Genomic DNA, 7,790 nt, shown 5'->3' on the forward strand with positions numbered 1-7,790 from the left:
AGCCTCTCCATCACACAAAAGAAGGAAATTAATCATTTTTTCCTGGATGCTTTTGATATGGACACTAGCTCTCTTTCATCAAAGCCAAAGAATACCTGGAAAACCACTTCAGAGGATTTCAGATTATCTCAATTTATCTTCAATACGAAGAACACTAAAATAGGAGAAACTGGCTGGGTTGAAATGTAAAAGTAAAAAAAAATACACAAAACCTTCACTGCAAAACTCAAGCCTATGAAAACCCTCACCTATTGAGCTTTTAGGCTGAAAAAAGAGGGAACTTCTACCTTCCTTTAAGTTTGTCAGCATTCTCTAAAACAAGAGCAAGCTCAAGAAATATCTTCTCATTGCATTTCTGTCCCAATACCAAGACCTGCTGAAAACCTTGCGAACAGAAATAAGTAAACTACAGTTTACTTCTGGAACCACGCTACCCCAAACCAGAGTTCACTTAACAAGGCCTTATCCTCTTTAAACTTAGGAGAAAACTCATCAAGATTGCCAGCCTAATTCCCTGATCCATGTTTGTTGGAATCAGAGAAGCAATCTAAATGTTAGACTGATTCCTCTGAAATTTTCAGCAATCAACCATCTCTAAGAAAGAAGCTGTTGGTAAACTGTACTGCTGGCAACCAAAAAAAGATACAAGTGGCTACAGGCTCTCTGCTCACTAAAATCATCAGTTCGGTTGGCCTCTTCGGAGCAGAACATTCTCCCCCTGCCCCCCCAAAATGGGTATTGCTCCACCAAATCCAGAGAATTTCAGGCATTTATAGCATCTACTACACCCAGACACCCCCAGATAGCTTTACAGGTTTAATATACCCTACAATATGCAAAAACACAGCAGATATCTCATCCTGGAAGAGGTGTGACTATCATCTTATCCTCCCTCCCCTTCCTCATTCATTAGGATTGGTTTATTTTTTGAAATATAAGGTTTAGATCCTTAGAAAATTCCCTTGAGATCATCTACCTGGTAATTTTAACTGTGATGGTCTCATTCCACTCACAGAAATGGTCAGGTTTTGGTTTATTCTACATAGTTGGTTCCAGTGCTGTACTGTAAACGTGAAAAAATACTAGAGTCAGTGGGAGATTTGCACATGGCATCGACATTTCTGCAAGCCAGCTCCCTGCATGCGAATGTGCCTCTCCCACCCATTCAAATCTGCTGCTCCTCAATGTCACTGAATCTTGTTCCAAGCACAGAGGAAGAGCAATCTTTCCCACCCCCAAAGAAACGATCCAATTCCCCCACATGCATTATCAGGCATATGTATACCATATTCAGGGGGTTCTCTGATGTACTCATAAAAACCACACAAAAATTCCCATATGAAGCCGACTGCCTAATAAGAAGAAACCTTCTGCAAAAACCTCACTGCAGTGTGTTTTGCTGGAAGTTAAGCAGCCTTCCCATCCTGCCTACAGCACTCAGAGAACAGATTCAGCCCGCTTACCTTTCACTCAGTGGAAGACTGTCCTTAGCAAACCCTACCCTTCATCTTTGATTGCTGGATTAAATAAATCCAGTTCCTTCATCTAGGTCCAGAGTTGTTGTTCTTGCTCTCCTTTGGTCTCCAGTGTGTTCTTCTTCCTTAGTGCTCAAAGCTGGGAGCACCAATGCCTACCAGAGTGGCATGATTAATTACCCCCGCGCCTCACGTGACTTTCCTGCTAATACATGCCAGAATAAAATTAGTCTTTTTTTACAAAGCACCAACTGTTGAATCATATTCAGCTTGTGGTCCACTGAAGCCTCCGCATCCTTCTCTGCTACGCCACTTCTGAGCTATTTCTCACCCTTTATTTATAAACCCGCTCTGGTTTTCCTCGCTGTCAGAACAGTTCTAGGAGAACCTGATATACCTTTTCTGGACTGGTAGGAAGAAATGTACCAACAGTAAATGCTAATTCAACTGCACAAGCTCCTGGAGAGACAGAAAAGACGAGTGAGACCTGATATTTCCCCGAGAAGTCTCCTTGTTGGTTCTCCAGCAGCATCTGAGCAAGGATACGATTTGTAACTGCTCCAGAAATTAACCCATAAGTCCCTCACATGTCACAACTACATGCATGGTTTTTTTCTGATCAATGACAGTTTGTGGAGCTGCACAAAAGTCATTTCCAGCAATCTCCAATTGCTGCTCTGCTTTCCGTTTAGTTTTCAGGCTGTAGGTAGCAGACAGCACCGAGTAGAGCCAAATGTCACATAACTGGGACCAAATCACCACATGCTTCTGCTCTGCCACCCAATGCCCAGCTTTGCCATCACTTCGTGACGTGAGTGTGACGCTCCACCCGATTCCAGATTTTAACTTACGGCAACAGAGTGCAAAAGACACATGCTCAGTAAAGATTAAACTGAACATTTCGCTCGCTGCTTGGAGCTTGGTAAGACTGAAACCCATAGAAAGTGCTGTTATCTGCATTTTACAGAAGGGATTAAGAGAAATGAACCCCAATTTAGCCCCTTAACTCCAGACACCTACTCAAAGTGCTTCGATTAGAAGCCTAAAGTGAAGAATGGATCTTCTCCCACGCGTGCCACACTGCTCCACGCACACAGAGATGTACCCAGCTGCACGCCGAGGGATGCAGCAGAGACTCGGGCAAGCTGCTGCAGTGACAACTGGTCAGCTGGCACTGTCACCTTCCAGCCACGCTGTATCCAAGACGGACACCCTGATGATCCATGGTCTCTCCCCATTAGGACACGATGCCCATCCCTGTGCTGCACAGCCTCCACCTCCTCCCCTCTTTCCCCACTGGCTGACGCGCTGGGCTTTGCCCTGTGCTGGCTCCATTTAAACAATGCATTTGCAAGACCTACTGGGTTTTCTGGTGCCTTGAAATTTAAATTTAAACAGACTGGGGCTTCTGTTTGCAGCAACATTGGAAGTGTTGTCATTAGCTGAACATTGGAGTTACACGACATGCTCACTGATGGGGTGAAAAAGCCTATTTATTTATTTTATCTTAAAACATCACTGGCATAAGATCCCACAACTGACTGCGTATGGACTACAAACATCCTGGCAGAAACCCCAAGAGCTACTCTCAATCAAATATCCAAAACCAGGATTAAGTCTGTCCCATGGGATCCTTATGGAGGATGTAAACAAACAAGCCCTGCCAGCTAGTAAATTATTACTGTGAACATCCGGAATACTCTTATTTGACCTATTGACATTTTCATAAATTCTCTGAGGGTGAATTCCCTGTAGTACTAAGGAAAAAAATAAGAAACAGACTTCTTTTTTGACCCCATTCCTGGTAAATGACATCCACAATCTGAGATGGCCCTTGCTGAATCCTGGTTTGGTGAGACACAGTGGTCTATTATTTGATCCCTGTGGGGATAGATGAGGCCTCCAAAGAAATTCCCTCAGAGGACTGAGTAAGGACATCCCTCAGAGAAGATACAAAGTGGATAAAAACTACAGAAGAACAGGGATCATCTGATGGTGTGGGAATAGGAATTGCAAAAGCAGCGAGGGGAGCACATATGCTCATAGAGGGGAAAACTGACAGCCCTGGGAATAAACTCCTCTAGCCCTGCTTGCTCGTTGATGTGTGTAGGTATTCTCCACGCTGAACTCTGCATGTTGTTGCTCACAGCCATTCAGCTCAGAAGCCACTCAAGCTTGAAAGATATTCCTTTAAAGGAACAGGAACGGCGTGTCCTTGTCCTATTTGATCTCGCCCTTGTTGTGGAATCTTACAAAACCCACAGAACCAGAGAAATATGAACATGGGACTATCACACAGGTGTCTTCACTTTTTCTTAAATACAAGGCAAAAGAGAACATCAGGTCTCTACCACTGCACTGTAGTGATATACACTGTGCTGATATCCACTGGGTCTGGATAAGAAAACTAGCAGGCTCATACGTATCCATAATGAGCTTTTACTACCACTTCCTTCAAAAATACCACTGGTAGCTAGAACTCAGAAATTATTTTTACTTGCTGTGAGATAAGATAGGTCTTATCCATAAATAAATAAGAATGTCAGGTCTACAATAATTTGTAAATATTACATTGAAAAAAAACATCCCAGATCTCTGTATCACTTTAAGTTGCATTATCTTCACCACATCAAAAAATGGTTTTGATCAAATTTTAAGACATACCATCTCATGCAATAATGGAAAACAGATTTCATTGCATATTTTCTCCTGGATTACTTAAATTACTTTCAGAATCTCAGAAGCCATTCCAAGCTCAAAGTTTTGCTTTATGCATCTTTATTTTATTTTAATTTTATTTATTATTTCAATTATCCCTGGCCAAATTAATCCCTGATCTCAATCCATTGGCTACAGTTGTCTAAGACGGGGGACAGACTTGGCGTCTGCGAGACCAACAACGGGGAAGGCTCTAACACAGTAACAGACAGTACCGAAGGCAGAAAAACTATTTGAGTTGGTTTCAAGCTCAAGCTAAAAATAGCAAATTCAAATTAAAATGTCCCAGGCCAGATTCTCATGCTCAAAACCAATAATTTTAAAAGCTGAGACCACTCAGGGCCTCCTCCCGAGAGGTACTGAGTGACCCTTAACTCCAATGAAAGTTACTGAGAGTCGAAAGAGCTCTGAAGCTCACGGGATTGGGCCTTCAACAGGCTAAGCTCCTACTGACCAGCTAAGAAACAGACTGCCAGCATTACCCACTCCTGCAGAGGCTCAAGGATCCCCCCTCCAGTGAATTCCAGTAAATGCCAATTGGAATTTACGCAGCAGTTTTCAGGAGCAAGTTTCTAGTCTGAAAAATCACTACTGTCCCAGCAGAGGTGACAAGATATGGAGACATTTCAGCTGCTGACATCCACACACAGGACAGAGGAATCCCCATGTCTTCCTGTTATGAGCTGCTGCCTCTTTGCCAGTTCACAAATTTTTGAGGGGGAATAAACAGTTTTTCAGGTAATAATATTCTCCTGGCAGTGTTCTTGCTCTGTCACAAGGTTAGGTGCATAAACAGCAGTCACTTTAGATATAACACTGAATATAAAATTCTTACCTTCTCCTGGTCCAACACAATCACATGATCCTGGCTTCCTTTTACATTTTCATTGCCCAACATCCATCTCTATGGATTATCCCAGGAAAAGCAAATTCTGTATTACTCAGCTGGAAGGCAAAATGGAAAGGAGTTATTAAAGATACTGGACTCACTTCATCAAATGACAAAGAACAAATTACTGGCTTTGAGTAGCTGTAAGGTAATAACCGAGAATGAGCGACAGCTTTGTGGGCTCTGCAAAGCAAAGCTCAGTGCTAATCAGTGGATGAATTGCCATGTCGCAAAAAAAACCCCCAAACATCCTGAAAGCTGACACCTTAAAGGCAGTCTCAGCAGGGACTTCTAAGACGGTGAATTTGTGAAACACCGGGTTGCCAGTGACACTGAGGCACAAAAAGTGCATCTTGATAACTGAACGTCTTTATTCAATGAAGTTATCAAGATGTGGATCTTGCTAGCTGTCTTGATTTTATGCCAGATTTTGCAACGTTGTAGGGAAGAGCTTGGAAAAATGGCCCGAGGGTGCCCTAGGGACTCAAAAATCAGAAAACAAACAAACCAAATTGTAAATATGTTTTTAATCTTATGATTCTTGCACACCCATGATTGCTGAAAAGTTGATATTCTAGAGCAATCAGTACTGGCCATGCTGCAGAATGATGACAGAGATGCAGATCCTGCCCAGTATGAAGATGAAGGATGTTCAGTCTCCTGCAGAAATGTAGTAAGGGTCAACGTTCTTTACACTTTTCAACCGCAGGGAAAAACAGAGTGAGTAACTTTTCCTTCTACTCCTGGTCGGTTTCACACATTAGTCACTGGAATGAGGATGCTCCGGGCAAGATTTAAGCGCACGTTCACACATTGCTTCAGAAGAAGTTTCAGGGGATTGGCTCCATCGCCCGATGCTGCTCTCATCGCACTATAAGGATGCCCAATTTCATCACCTGGAAACCCCCAGCCAACAACCGGCGGCCTTGTGCTGCCCTCTCACGGGCTGCGAACAGCAGAGCAGCAACACCTCTGCCCGCCCAGACCCAGCAGCCACAGAAGCAATAAATAGTACGGAGGGTTTGGAGTGTTCCTGTCACCATCAACTGGATTAATGGCATGATGCAGTGACTGCACAACCACAGCCAGTGCTGTAGCAGCTCTGTCCCGTGCTATAAGAGGGTACAGGGCTCACAAAGCAAAGCTCCCGTGACCAGAACTACAGTGTTGGGTGATGCTGAAATACCGACCAGCTCACAAGCACGCAGCCCTCAGTGCTCCGGGTCCACTCGTCTCTGCTCCATCATAACCAGCGGTCTCACTTGCTCCAGGAACTGCCACCCTTGCTGGCAAAGGCCTGGGGGAGTAAACAGGAGAAGAGGGAGGGTTACATCATGCCCAATCCAACCCCAGGTGCTGGGCTGCTGACCCCAAATCTCCTGCCTGCCGAGTGAAGAGGCAGTGGTCTAACCTCAGAGCTGGGGACAGCCCTGGCTTGGCTGGGATTTGGAGCACAACTTCTGCTCCGTTGGGTGGAGGGGAGCTGGGATTATGGCCTCTCACAAACCTCCTCACCCCAGTAAACCACCTTTGGCCTCCTGCTGATGTTGCCAACAAGTGTCTGACTTTGTAAACCAGCACCGACAGCAGTGGTCTGAGTCGCACACTCACGGCAGAGAGCTGAAAAACTTCCACACAGCTTATTTCAGCGCCTCCCGCCTTGAAGAGATGACCGAAGTGCTTTTAAAACACCACAACAGTAGGAATGTTATCCCTTTGCTACCCCAAATTATTTGGGATACACAGTGAGTTTCCACAATACTTATGCAGAGCACGGCACAGTCCTGTATACTACTATATGAAGTAATTAATTCTCTTCTTCATTTAAAAGCCTCATGGCTTTTTTAAGGCAATCCCATGATGCGTGGGGGCTTGGGTTGTCAGCTTGGAGTGCTAAAATGAATTCAAGCCCCATCTCAGAAAACACAAGGATCTGTTAATTAGGAAATTTGGGGGTTGTTGTATTTGTCTTCTCACACGTGAAACTTTGGAGTACGCAACCAGCCCCATTTTCTTGCCCCATTAAAGGGGCTGAAAACTCACTGTCCCTTTCCAGAAATAGTCTTGATCCTCAGGCATGATGTGACTCCAGGAACAGAGGCGCTAACGGAAGCCCCTGCGCTGGCCCCCCTGCCCCTCTCCAGGCACAGACCTTCTCTGGGGATGGACATCTCCTCCCTGCCCTGGCTCCCTGCCTCATCACCCCCTTCCCCAGCGCTCCTGTCCCAGCAGAGCTCTCTTGTCCCCCACCCCAGTCCCTACACGGCCTCACCCCGGCTTGACCTGCCTTCCTGGCTCAGCTTGCCCCACCCACCCACCCATCCACCCATCGATCCATCCACCCACCCCCCCACCCCCCCACCCATCCATCCATCCACCCACCCACCCCCACTCCCCATCGCCCCTCAGCCCCTTCCTTCCTCCTCCTCCTCCTCCTCCCTGCCTCCAGCCCTAGACTCCTCATCTCACCTCCCCCTCCACCCAGGCCTTCCCCTCACCTCAAGCCTCCTCACGGCCCCACCAGGCACCTCCCCGCACCCCAAAACCTCCTCAAGAAGCCCCAAACCTCATCCTGTTCCCCCTCCTCACACCCGCCTCCATCTTGCGCACGCCCCCTCCTCGCCGCCCGCGCTGCTGGCGCTCCTCCTGCCGCCAGGGGGCGCTGCCGCGGGCCGGGGCGCCCGTGGCGGCGGGGGCGCCGCTCTCTC

At 46.3% G+C, this 7,790-nt stretch overlaps 1 protein-coding gene across 1 annotated transcript in view; it reads right to left on the minus strand.

Moving 5' to 3' along the window:
- Nucleotides 1-7,663, minus strand: part of LOC141954633 (CCN family member 2-like) — a 42,898-nt gene extending 35,235 nt beyond the window's left edge. Inside the window, exons 1-3 of the mRNA XM_074894324.1 lie at nt 7,649-7,663; nt 6,273-6,379; nt 5,029-5,138 (exon numbers count right to left, since the gene is read on the minus strand). The gene's annotated coding sequence lies outside the window, so the exon portion shown is untranslated. The remainder of the gene's footprint in view (nt 1-5,028; nt 5,139-6,272; nt 6,380-7,648) is intronic.
- Between the last annotated feature and the right edge of the window lie 127 nt (nt 7,664-7,790).

Source organism: Strix uralensis, chromosome 25, assembly GCF_047716275.1.
Source record: "Strix uralensis isolate ZFMK-TIS-50842 chromosome 25, bStrUra1, whole genome shotgun sequence".
NCBI classification, from domain to species: domain Eukaryota; kingdom Metazoa; phylum Chordata; class Aves; order Strigiformes; family Strigidae; genus Strix; species Strix uralensis.